The following is a 14,397-nucleotide window of genomic DNA, read 5'->3' as shown; positions in this document are numbered from 1 at the left end:
TCCCCCCACCGAAATCGACCCCCCTCCCCTTCCCCTACCCTGTTCAGCCTTCCCTAACCCTAAACCACCACCCCAAAACCACCCAAAACGAATTTAGGGTTTCGCTTATGGTGATTTTGGGGTGGTGGTTTAGGTTTAGGGAAGGCCGAAAGGGGTAGGGGGAAGGGGGAGGGGGTTGATTTTGGTGGGGGAAACGGGGGCTGGGGTGGCGGATTCTGGTAGGGGGAAGGGGAAATTTTTGGTTTGGGTTGGGGGATCGGGGGGCTACATAGGGTGTGGGGGAAAGGGAAGGGGGTTGCGCCGACAGGGGGGAGGGGCAGGGGTGGCAGTTGAGGGGAGGGGTGGCTGGGTTTTTTTAATTTTTATTTTTAATTTTTTTTAATAAACTTAACGGAACCTTAATGGATTCCGTTAAGTGGTAGTGAAATTTTTGTTATTTGATTTTAGGTGGTAGTAAAATTAAATAAAAAATTAAACGGGCAGCAAATGTAACACAAGGTACTTTCGCCGGTAGTAAATGTCAACTAAATGACCCTTTTTTTTAAAGGTAAAATGAAAGGCTCTATCAAACAAACCCCTCACAGGTCAATTCAGTCTATGCTATAAAAGTGTGTTTATATGATGCTAAGTATATAGTGAGTTTGTGATATAGTTTTATACCTTAAGTACTTTATTCCAATAATCTCCAATTTCCTTAATTTATGTAAACGTTTTTAAATGAGACTAGCATTATGAAATTGATGGAGTAATATTAATCAAAGTGGATTAGATAAATAGTGTAAAAAATTATAACGTTTCACTTAAAAAAATATGGAAAGAGTAGGCTTATAATAAGGGTATATTTTGTTCACCTTATTTTTACTTATTTCAAGTCGAATAAGTTCTTTTTTTTTTTTTTGACAAAAAGTTTATATAAATTTAGATAGATTCACTTCAGTAAAAATTAAGTTCTGATAAGGGTTACCCAAATTTAAATTACAACTAAAATAAATTTTGATAAAATCTTTTAAGTTCAAATAAGTGAAAAATCAGGTTCATAAATCACCCTTAAGTTGATTTGTCCATTGGGTTTGATTAGATTAAATTGGGTGCGATTCTTTTTCTATCCGGAAGACCATTCTTAATTAGTGTTTTTTTTTTTGAGAAAGTTCTTAATTAGTTTATGTGGTAGTAAAAACTACATGAGATTATATCCTATCATATCACTAATAAATTAAGTTGGTTTCGCAGGCTCGCAGCTAGGCCACGGGATAACGCTTGACATTTCAATTTTTTGCCAAGTATCGTGCCACGTTGGTGACATATAAGAATTATTTTGACACGTACATATGATTCATTTTTTTAATAAAAAAAATTGAATAAATTTAGATAGATTTGGTAGGATAAAAGTTGGTTTAGAATTTTAGAATAAGATTGTTAGTTCAAAGTTTTATTTTCGATAAAATATCAATATTCATATATACAAATTATATTATAATTTTATTGAAAAAAAATATCATATTATAAATCATATCATATCATGATATTACCTCTATTTATATAGAAAAAAGAGGGTCGAAGAATAAGAAAAGAATCCGAATTCGAATAGAAATAAAACTTGATGGACAGCAGTTTTGCGGATTTTGTTTTTATCATATCTTTTGATCTAGAAGTCCAAATAAGGCATATGATATGTCGTTGGGAAGCTCTTGAAGTCTAATTTCTAAAAAAAATTAGAATCAGATTAAAATTATTTGTAGATAAAAAGATATGGCCAAAATAGTAGAACGGTGTCAGTTTTAGATAGAGTTTCATATCTCATTCATATCTTTTTCGTTATAGCTCGGAATTAATATTATAATATATCATTGGAAAGATAATTTCAAGATCTATCCAACCATATAAAATTTGTATAAATATTAGGAAAATATGTAAATTACCACCTATAAAGGGGTCCTATTTTGAAATTACCATCCATTAAAACTTTTTATTTTAAATAACCACCCATTAAATAAAAAAACATTTCAGATTACCACCTTTTTTGAAATTCCGGTGGAAAATCCGGTTGAGGGCCCCACCTTATTAAATTCCTTCCTTTTTTTTTTCATTTCCCTCGACCTAACCTTCTGATTGAAACATTAAACTCAAAAAAACATCTTCTCTCATCAATTTCTCTAATTAATTCATCCAAAAGCATCAATCTTTCCCCTTTTTCTTCCTTTAATTCACTGTCAACTTTGCAACTACTCCTTAAGGGTTGAATCAGAATCCTAAAATTTTTTTTCTGCAAATTGGGACCCTATTTGTACTTGCATTTGCTGTTGAAGTCGCCATCTTGGGGTGTTTTCTGGGGACCAAAAGTGCGTAGGTGAAGCTCCTGTCAAATGGTGATGTCAATGGCAACGCCTGAGGTAAGCAATTGGGACCTTTTACAATTTCAGACATGTAGCCTAATTGCAAAAAACCTCAATTTTAAAGCCCTAGGAACCCTAATTCCAATATTGCATAAAACCCCCAATTTTATTGCCCCAGGAACCCTAATTCCAAAATTTCAGACATGTACCAGCTGCAATTTGAGGAAATTTGGATGAAATTTGGGGCAAAAGTTGTGAATTGATGTTGGGTAATTTATAAAGAAAAATACGAGGAGGGAAACATTCAAAAGAGTCAAATTCGCCGTTTTTAGCCGTTATGTGGGGCCCTCAAACGGATTTACCACCGGAATTACAGAAAAGGTGGTAATCTGAAAACTTTTTTAATTTAATGGGTGGTTATTTAAAATAAAAGTTTTAATGGGTGGTAATTTCAAAACAGGACCCCTTTTTAGGTGGTAATTTACAAATTTTTCTAAAGATTATGAGGCACGAAAATAAAATCTAACTATCTTTGAACATCTTTAAATTCGAATAGAATTAGGATTTAAGAAAAGGAAAGTTTTTATTTAACTCAAATTCTTTAATCTTATCTTTTCAAAAAGGATAATTAAGATCTTTTAGAAACTTATAGAAGCTTCTAATTAATCCTAATTAGTTTAGGAATAGGATTAAACCTTTGGACCCTCCACATGATCATTGGGTCGTAGGTAAGATCCGGTTCGAGCCCAGTTTAGTATTTTGGCCATAACTTCCTCATTATTCATCGGAATTAGGCTTATAATATATCATTGGAAAGATCTTTTCAAGACCTATCCAACTACACTATTATTGGACCCTTATCATGGACCAAACCAAACTGGAATGCACGTTTTTCATAAATAAGGTAAGTAAAGAAATATTTTCAAAAACAGAAAGAAGAAATATTTTAATAAAAACATCCTCATCACTAGACTTTTCACACTTTCACTTTGTTCGATAATCAATGACATGAAAGGTATTCATCACTGGGTTTGGTTTTGGGGAGACACAAATGAGTGTCTACACCTATCTCGTAAATCCTCCCGTATTAGCACCAGCACTTCCAAGAATACCTCTTAGGATGTACCTAACATTGACCAAGGAGACAATGGGAGCCATGCTTTCACAAGAAGTAGAAGGTAAAGAAAATGCAATCTACTATCTAAGCAAAAAGATGCTCGAGTATGAAGTACGCTATACACCGCTTGAGAAATTGTGTCTTGCATTGGTATAGGCCACAACCAAGTTAAGACATTATATGCTCGTGCATATAGTCTTTATAGTTTCCCGAATGGATCCACTTAAGTATTTATACGAGAAGTCTACACTCAATGGGCGCATATCAAGATGGATAGTAAACTTAGCCTAGTTCGATGTAAGATTCATGCCTTAAAAGGCTATCAAAGGATTTGTGGTCTCATATTTCCTAGCGGATTTTCCAATAGAAGATTCAATGCCAATGCACGACAATGAATTTCCAGACGAAGACTTGATGGTCACAGAAGATGATACTAGGACCTTATACTTCGATGGAGCCTCTAACCAAAATGGATGTGGCGTTGGAGTATTACTGGTATCACCTAAAAAGGAGCATGTTCCAATCTCCATAAAGCTAGATTTCGACGTTACCAACAACGCTGCTGAATACGAAGCATGCGTGGTAGGCCTTGAAACAACTTTGGCATTGGGAGTGAAGAAATTACGAATATTCGGGGACTCTTCATTGATCATCAACCAAATTTCCAAAAGATGGAAATTAAGGAGCGAAAGTCTAGCCCCTTACCAAACTTATTTGGAAACTCTCACCAATCAGTTAGAAAAGGTAGAATATACATATCTACCTAGAGAGGAAAACCAATTTTCCGATGCCTTGGCAAGAATAGCCTCAATGGTTAGGATTCCTACGGAAATTGAGCAAATGCCTCTAACTATAGAGAAAAGGCACAAACCGGCTTATTTCAAGATATAGAGGATGATGAAGTGATCCAAGATGAAGAAAAAGAAGAAGAAGAAGAAGAAGAAGAAGAAGAAGAAGAAGAAGAAGAAGAAGAAGAAGAAGAACCATGGTACGCAGATATACTTAACTATGTCACCAAAGGAGAATACCCTCCTCATGCCGACAAAAGAGCAAAACGAGCATTAAGACTCTTGGCTTCCCAATACGTACTCATAGACAACGAGTTGCATAAAAGGGTACCTAAGGGTCGAGCTCTCTTATGTGTATGGAAAAAGGATGCTCAAAGAGCTATGAGGATAGTCCACAAAGACATTTGTGGAACCCATGTTAATGGCAAAATGCTAGTCCAAAAGATAATGCGAGAAGGATACTATTGGACTACCATGAATAGGGATCGTCATCAATATGTAAAAAGATGCCCTAAATGCCAAATCTACCCCAATTTCCAGCCCGTTCCTCCATCTCTACTTTACACCTACACTTCACCATGGCCATTCTCTACATGGGGAATTGACATTATTGGTAAAATTACTCCTCCAGCAACAGTAGGTTATGAATACATACTAGTAGCAATTGATTACTTCACGAAGTGGGTTGAAGCACAATCATATGCCAAACTCACTGCAAAACATGTAGCACTCTTTATCGAAAGGAATATTATTTGTCGATATGGAGTCCCACATGAAATGATAAGTGACAACGGAACTCACTTTCAAGTTGAGTGTGAAGAATTGTTACAAAAATATGGCATTCAACACCATCATTCTTCTCCTTATAGACCTCAAGCAAATAGAGCAGTTGAACCAGCTAATAAAAATCTAAAGACTATCATCGAGAAAATGACAGAAAATTACAAGGATTGGCCTGACAAACTCCATTGTGCACTTTGGGGTTATCGCACGTCAATTCGCACATCAACAGGAAATACGTCATTCTCCTTGGTTTACGAAATGGATGCCGTTCAACCTGTAGAGCTAGAGATACCATCTCTACCCATTGCACTAGAAACTAAACTCGATGAAGTCGAATGGACTAGGGGGAGATATGAAGAGCTAATTCTACTTGATGAAAAGCGACTAGAAGCTCTACATCATACTCAATGTTATAAAACTCGTATGGCTAGGAATTTTAATAAGAAGGTCAAGACAAGAAACATCAAAGTAGGAGACTTGGTGTTAAAAGCATTAAGAAAAAATGTTTTGGATCCAAGAGGCAAATTTAGGCCTAATTGGTCCGGACCCAATATTGTCAAAACAATCCTATCAGGGGGTGCAGCAAAATTAACTGATATGGATGGCAATGAGTTCTCGAACATGACAAATCTTGACCAACTTAAAAATTACTACCCATAATTACTTGAGTAGGATACTCAAGAGAGCTACGTTTGGCCTGATTCCTTAAGAAAGGATACATAGGCAACCCTTTACGGTTGCGGCCACTTTAATTTTCGCAAACCTCGCATCCCAGATATAAATAGAAATTCGACAGAAATTCGACAAAACATCGGCGTCACAGAAAAAAGCCCGTCGCCGACCGATGTAAAGTAGCGTCAGGCGACAGCGTCTGTCACCAGACGCCAGACGGCCGCAGCTGGCGCCAGTCGTAAAAGAGCAGCGCCGTTTTTTCTGGGAGTACCTGGGTATATTTCGGTGTTTTTCGTAAAATTTTCGTCTTCTGTACTCGAAAAAATTTCTGGAAAATTAAATTTTCTGTTTTCATTGCCTTAAAAAAAATAAATTTACAGGAGATGATTTAATTAAAAAGCTGAAATTTCATTAATAAAATAAACTAAGAAATTACATAATTGATGGAATTTAAATAAATCTTAATAAAACAAAATAACTTTAAATTTAAACTAAGTCTAATAAATTGAAAGTTAAGCAATGCTTCAATCTTTCTTCTCTTTCTTTGATCTCTTCCAATTTTTATCTGCATCCTCTTCATCGTCCATGGCTTTAGCTAGTAGGCATCCTTTAGAGGACCTGAATTCAATTTTGGAGTAAATAGTTTCTCCCTTAGCTAGGAATCCATGTTTCTTCTCTGCCTTTATCCTTTGTAGAGCTCTTCTTCTTAGGCATCATAGGTGTTCTGACTTCAATCTTTTCACCCAAGCGTTCCTTAACAGGAATCACCTTTTAACCTAGATGACTTTTCACATCAGTTTTACTATGATTTTTCTTCATGTCCTTTGAAGATTTCAATTAGCCACATCTGCAAAATTTCAATGCAAAAAAATTAATATTACTATACAAAAATATGTTTTTGATTTCTGTAATAAAAAATATTATTTTTCTACCTGGAATAAAATTAGAGAGCCTCGAAAAGGCGCTTTTGGATTTCTCCTCAAATCATCAAGACTAAGCATTGTCTCTCCAATAATTAATGGCATTGGATTTCTTCTAGATTCGATTTGCTCCAAAACAGTTGATATGATTGCTTGGCCCTCATTAGTTCTACCACTAGTGAAAAGATATTGGTTAAGCATGCAAAAGAGAAAATCCCATCTTCTATAAACATGAAAAGATTCAGAATAAGGTCTATCAAAGTAATGGCGAGCAAATTCTTTCAAATTAACTATGCCACCATCTATAATATTTGTTAGATCTTTGTCTCTTAAATTGAAGAAGCGCTCAAAGCCTTTATAATAATACTCATCTATTCTAGGGATTACCGTAAGATCTAAAGAAGGGAAGCCTAAAATAACACCGAATTATACCGGTAAAGGGCTAATTTCATCACACCATAGTCTAAAACAATGAGTATCCATATCCCAATATTCTAAGGCGATATGAATGACGTCTATATCAAGATCTACCCCCTTTACACCATAGATACCTCCCATATGAAAAAAGTCTAATTCTTTTCTCTCTTTGGCAGTTAAAGACCGACACCATTCATAAGTGAAGTTGGTAAAACTCTTAGTAATTGAAGACATGATGATTATTTTTTCAAAAGCTAATACTATGTTTTAATCTGCTGAAATTATGAAGAAATTCGGCAGACCAGGGGGCTATTTATATGCAACTTCGATACAGTTTTAATCCGGAAAGGATTCGGAGTCAGCACTCTTCAGCGCCAAACGACGACTCTGTCGTCTGGCGCCAAAGTCTGGCACCAATCGCCAGCAGTAGTGCCTGGCGCCAACGCAAAACGCGTGGCGCCAAGTGGCGCTGACGTGTCTTATCAGGAAGCTATTCAAAAACCGCGTTTTTTTTTTGCGGATTTGAATCTAAACAATGGCTTTACGATTTTATCCCTTCTTATACCCTTATAAATTAATTTCATATATTAATTTCGATTTTTTCTATTTCGGATTTTATTCAGACTTAAATTATTTTTAAGTTTGTTGTAAGTCCAATTTTATTTTTCATTTTTCTTTTTGGGGGAGAAAGTCGGATACCCTCCATGAATAATAAAAATGACGGAATTTTTGCGCAAAATTATTTTTATCACAATCTTTGCACACACAAATATGCACATAAAAATGAAAAATAAAAAGAAAAACAAATAAAGTCATAATAAATAGATGATAATATGTATATACAAATTTGTCTAATAAACGAGTCAATTAGGCAAAGTTCTATACAAGTCAAAATAAAAAAAAATAACACAGGTACAAACTACGGCGCTGGAGGACGCAGATGATGAGAGACGCCCATCATATCATAGAACTGCGCAGTACGTGGAGTATGCTCAGCACATGAACTGTCCACCCAAGGTCGCCCTGAGGCTGAGCTTCTGCGATGACGAGCCAACCTCGTACATCCCACCACCTCTAGGAGCTAAGGTAGCCTCTCCCTGGCCTACCGGCTCAGCACGTGCGCCCTTAGATGAAGAGCCCGAGCCCTCCACCGCCTCGGTCCGAGCAGCCTCAGATCGACCACCCCAACCGCTAGAACCAGTACGACGACGTCTCGAGGTAGACCTCGCCGAATCTCTCTGGACTTTAGGTCTTTTCCGAGTACGAGAAGGAATGGGCTGACCCTGTAAGAAGAAACCAAGTCAGAAACAATCAAAATAGAAACATAACAATGCAGAAATAAGGAGAAAAGCTACATCCTGAACAGGGTCATCGCAACGACATGTAGCCACATTCCTCATCCGGACGAGCTGGCTCAGGAAGGCGTCTATGCACCGTGCCATCGCCGTGACCACCTCGCGTGAGAACTGTCAAAGAAATAAAGTCAGTAACAATGCATGACAGATATGAACAAATTGCAAGTAAATAAACTTACCCGAGTTTAGTGGCGAGGAATCGGCCGCTCCACGAAGCGCTGATCCTCAGGAGCCGGAGGAATCATCTCCTCGATAGGCCCGTATGTCCCCTGGTAATGGATAGACATACGAGGTGGCACGAACTCAGTAGGCCCAACCTGAAAAAAGCAAATCAAGGTCAGTAAAATATCACTTGGAGGCTACTTAGCAAAAGGTAAAAGATCAAAATCATACCGCCGCCTCCTTAGACAAAACAGGGGCTAGAGCTAACAGCGGCAACAGCTCCTCCTCATAGCACTGCCTTGGGACCGCATGAGATCGCCAAGGGGTACCAGCCCTCTCTGACATACTGAGCACCCTCGCTTCATTGAACATGTGACGCGGCAGAGGAGCAGGAACGGTGAAAGCATCCGAAGAGTGTTGAATAGCAACCATCTCTCCAAGGTATGCAACCGCTCTATACGTCCCTAAGAATTAGCGATGCTCAACAGTGTACTGCGCAGCTAACCTAGGGAAAACCAAGCCGTTCCACGGCCGATACTGCAAATCAGGCTCCTGCGAAGAATGCCTATAAGATGAGAATCTACCTAAGTAATACAAAAGTGTTCAACTATGCAAGAAACCATACCAAGAGGATCTGCTCTAGAACATAGGTGGTAGACATCCGAACGTGGCGGCCTCCCCAACAGGCGCTCACTGGAAACCCCCGTGGCGGCAGTCTCGCCGGCGCGATAAAAGACAAAAAATTATCAGCAAGTGCTAACAAAAGCTTAGAGCTAACTTTATAGGAGATAAAGTATACCTCTACGACTCTCCAGAAGCTGGACATAGCGACGTTGCCCGTGAAGGACCGGTGTCGACACGAGTCTCGCAATGCTCGAACAAAATTAGCATAGGCCAAGCTAGCCAGTCGTAAGTCCCGATCATGTGAAGATCACAGACTAAAGGAAGGTAGTAAAGCAACACTCTACTACCCTTGTCAGGGGAAAACGTCCCTAACAGTAACATAAGCGCAAAGATGCGCACCCGCTGCTCTCGGGTGGTCGCATCATCCTCAAAAGCTGCCGTCAGAGTTGATCGGCGAATACCCTTAACACTGAACTGTGCTGACTCCACCTCAACACGAGCCCGAACATTAATCGGACCCAACAACTCCTCAACCTTAGGAGAGTAGACGCTGATGTTGCAATCGAACGACAGCGTAGTAGAACTAAACTCCAGTCCCGTAATGAGACTGAAGTCGGTTGGGGTGACCATCATCTCACCCCAAGGAAAGTGGAAAGTGTTGGTGGTGTCCCAGAAGAACTCCACTAGAGCGCGAGCCACGCGGTGACCCCCGTCGGAAGAAATCATGGCCTCCGCGGCCTCGAACAGGGCAGTCAGCCCATAAGACTCCCAAAGAAGTCTCAACTCTCCATCAACGCTGGTGTACACCCTATATAGGTTGCCCAGAGTATCGTTGCCCGAACCATGGCAACGAGTCCTACCACTTGTAATCCCATGACGTACCCTCTTAGAAATGTGGTGGTCGGGGGAGAAGTACAAAGTCCGCTCATCCCACTTAGGGAGGGGACCGAGAGAAGTGGACAGGTTGGCGTCCTCCTCTACGGGCTCATGCTCCCGTCGTGTGTCTCGGGACCAAGAACCCAAACCTCGCTGTCTAGCCATACTACATTGTGCAAAATCAACATAAATTAAGGTTCTATAGTATCTAAGGTTCGCCTAGCCGCATGATCCTATGTTCGGAAAAAACTGAGTACGTAGTACTAAAACAGAGCACAATTTCAATGTGAGCATATACGACATTTTCCAAGCATCCAAACAATTTCTTGCAATACTATGGTAATTATTGTGACAAATTGGACAAGAATTGCTAGCAAAAACATCAAGAACAAGCTACATTGTCTTCCCGACCTTAAGAGGTCCAACAATGGTGATTTGTTCGTTTCTTCACCAAATTAAGTCAAACAAGTCTCAAAATACTCCCAAGGCAATATATAAACATAATTAACCAATTTAATGGCATAAAATTTGATTCAAATTTTTCAGAAATTCGTGAACAAAGAATGTCAAATTCATCAAAAACCGGAGTGAGTTTGAAGAAAACTTACATAGATCGGGAAAGTAGATGAAAAGAGCTTCGATTTGTAACAAATTTGGGCAAATTTGGTTGAGAAACAAGCAAGAACGACCAAAGAGAAGTTCCGCGGCGAATTCGAAGAAGAAGCAGCAGCAGCGGCGAAATGAGGAAGAAAGGGGATATATACGGAAATCCCAACTCTAGCGCCAAACAACAGCTTTGGCGCTAGACGCCAGAGTTCAACGCCTGGCGCTAGATCCAGCGTCTGGCGCCAGAGCCAAATCGTGGCGCTGTAGACACCTAAAAATGTCTCCCCAAAACCAAACCCGATGATGAACAACCTTTCACCGCCATTATTGGTCGGGTTGAGTATTTAATCTTAGAGTGCTTAAATCCATATTTCCATTTCATAAAAACAAACCAATTCCTAGCCCATTTCCCCAAACCATAACTTATTTTCCTCTTTTCGTGCCTTTAAATCCAAAATAATTCATTCCGTATCCTTTAAAATCATTCATTTCCTGTCCTTTATATAAAAATGTTTATTCCAGTTTATTTTGGTCCATAATCTGGGTCAAATGATTGAATAGTTGGATGGGATTTGAAAAGAGTTTTCCAACGATATATTATAAGCCCAAATCCGAGTTATAACGAATAAGTTATGGCCAAAATATTAAACCGAGCCCAAACCGAACCTAAGCCCACCTTACCTACGACCCAATGATCATGTGGAGGGTCCAACTTATTTAATCCCATTCCTAAACCAATTAGGATTAATTGGAAGCTTCTATAAGTTTCTAAAAGATCTTAATTATCCTTTTTGAAAAGATAAGATTAAATAGTTTGAAATTGAATAAAACTCCTTTTTTTGAAAATCCTATTTATATCCGAATTGAAAGACGTTCAAAGATAGACAGATGTTATTTTCGTGCATCATAGTTTTTATCCAAATTTTATATGGTTGGATATACCTTGAAATTATCTTTCCAATGATATATTATAATATCAATTCCGAGCTATAACGAAAAAGATATGAATAAAAAAACTCTATCCAAAACTGACACCGTCCCACTATTTCGGCCATATCTTTACTTATACAAAATATTTTAATCTGATTAAAATTGGGTTAGAAATTAGACTTTAAGAGCTTTCCAACGATATCTTATTTATCTTATTCCGATTTCTGGATCAAAAGATATGATAAAAACAAAAACCGTAAAAACTGTTGTCTATCGCAAGAGTTTTAATCCGATTCGAACTCGATCTTTTCTTGATTCTTCGACCCTCTTTTTCCCCTTAAAATAAAGGTCATATCACCCCTTTTTCAATCATCAACAAGCTTGATCATAAAATAATTCTCTTCTCCCTCTTTAGCCTAAATACTAGCCATCCTATTTTCTCAAAATACTTTCCCTAATTAAGCACTCCAAGGAGTTCATACAATACCCAAAGTTCTATACTTAAACCAAGGCGTGAAAGGTATAATTGACTGAGGGTTTGGACCAAATCAACTCTACTTTAATTTAATTTTCATTTGATTTATATTTTTATTGAAGTTACTAACAGTTTATTCATGATGTAGCAATTTAAAGGAACGCGCAGAATGTGAGTAATTAATTAATTTAATTACTCTTATTTTATTTTAATATTTCTAGCATCATGATTAGGTTATTATTATTTGATTTGGCTAACACTATTATTTTTAAATTTCTTCCAATATTGATGTTATTCTATTATATTTATTGATCACCATATTGCATGTTTAAAGGGAATATGTAATTGAAAATCACGCCTAATAAGATAATTTGGACAACCGGTTTAGGATCCTTTTTAATCTTAATGTTTAATCAAGTGATCACAAATATTTTAGAATTATATGTTCATTAATATTAAACCAATTTAGCTTGATAATAGTTTGGAGCAAATTGAATCTTTGTTTGTATGCCTTTGATATCGCAGGAATCACTTTTCACTATAAGAATCGAGTAGAGGCCAATACGGGCGAATGTGACTCCATGACTCACTTCGTACCATCATCCCCGATCCTCCTTTCGTGGTTCCGAACCATATGGAGTTAGTAATCTCATGGATTATGAATGGGGGTGTAACCTTCACGGGTCAATTGTTGTTGCCTATCGTTGTCCCTTATTCGTGGTTGCCTTTTATGATCCGTGAATGGTTTACAAGTTCCTTAAAAACTTGTTGGAGGCTCCCTACTTTCCTTGTCCCTAATCGTGTCCCTTATCGTATTATGTCAATTCCCACTTCCTATGAGTGCCAAGCATATTCACCACATGCTTTAAATATAGGCGCACTTCGAGCGACGCCTACAATTTGGCGACTCCACTGGGGAGGATTCTTGGTTATTTATCAATTTGAGTGATCGGTATTTAATTAAAATGAGTGGATGAGACTTGAAAGATTCTTGAATTGTATTCCTGCGATTTAATTGGCATTGTCACATATGCATATGCTTTTTAGGTTACCTTTTTTGCCACAATAGTACGTCTTCTACGTATGTGGCTAGCCCGGGGGATTTAAGCTCTATCAACCCAAAAACGCTCATGTCAATAAGGGTTCATCCGAGTTTTTAAATCCACCCAAACCATGGAGTCGAGTTCGATTTCATCACGAACTCGCGGAGCCGCCCATTGGCATACACCCTCAAGGGAGGCTGCCTTGCTAACGCGTCCAAAGTCTTAACCATGGTACCCTTTGACACCCAAAAGCTTGACCATAGTCGAACATAGAACTTGACTTTAGGTTGCGAACTTCATTGCATCATGCGTGACGATATGCTTATATGTGCATTTTTTTATTGACTTTTTTTAATTATTTTTTTTCTCTTATCAAACCCAATTTTTTTATTATTATTAGAGTCGAGCCATAGATTTTTTTTTTAATTTTTGAGTCAACCCGAATTTTTATTCCTGTATCCTGCACAAGAGTCAAATTGTTTTAGTCATATCCGGAGTTCTAGAAAGAGTTATGTGTTCTGCAACCTATGGATCTGTAGCCCTGAGTTTTATCTCTCATTTGGAGTTGGTTTCGTCCCTATCAAGTCACAGATCAAAAGTTATAACTGATATACTACAGCCTATCCAGTTTAGGTGTCTTTTTAGCTTCGACTTTTTTTTTTTTTTAAATAATATCTTTTCTTGTCAAGCTAGTATTAGTCAAGTCTTTTAATCCGTGTCAACTCATATAATATAAGATTATAGTTTTTTATTTTTATTTATTTATTTATTTTTATATCCATGAGTCCTAACTCTTCTAGAATTCTAGTCCTCTTTCTAGTTTCTTGTGATCAATTTTTGTGCTAACCTTAACATGTGTTCTTTGTCTTTGATTGTGGTTGATATTATTTATGACTAATGATTGTCAATGGTCCGTTTTCACCTAGTAAATAGCATAAACCTTAAAATTGGATAAAATTAATCAAGTTAGTTTGTCTTTTAGTCTTCCGTGCTATTTGGTCATTGGGTCCTTTTTTTTTCAAAACGTCCTCATGTCTAGCCATGCGATCATACCATGAGTCTTAATAAACTCACCTAATCACACATATTGAGTCATTGCACACACTTTGTCTTCGAGTAATGCACTATATTGTTTATGATCGTATACTAGGACCATGCATGCGTCGTTTTCCGTCGTAATAGGAATGAGTGGAGTATTTCCCATCATATTTCAAAATTGTTTCATACACTCTTCCTTTCCAATCCGAGTATTGAGTGAATGCATTAAGTGAGTTCATCCTTACACAGTACTTGAGT

The sequence above is a fragment of the Chenopodium quinoa genome, unplaced genomic scaffold, assembly GCF_001683475.1.
Source record: "Chenopodium quinoa cultivar QQ74 unplaced genomic scaffold, ASM168347v1, whole genome shotgun sequence".
Taxonomy (NCBI): domain Eukaryota; kingdom Viridiplantae; phylum Streptophyta; class Magnoliopsida; order Caryophyllales; family Amaranthaceae; genus Chenopodium; species Chenopodium quinoa.
Note: the sequence above shows the minus strand (reverse complement) of the source record.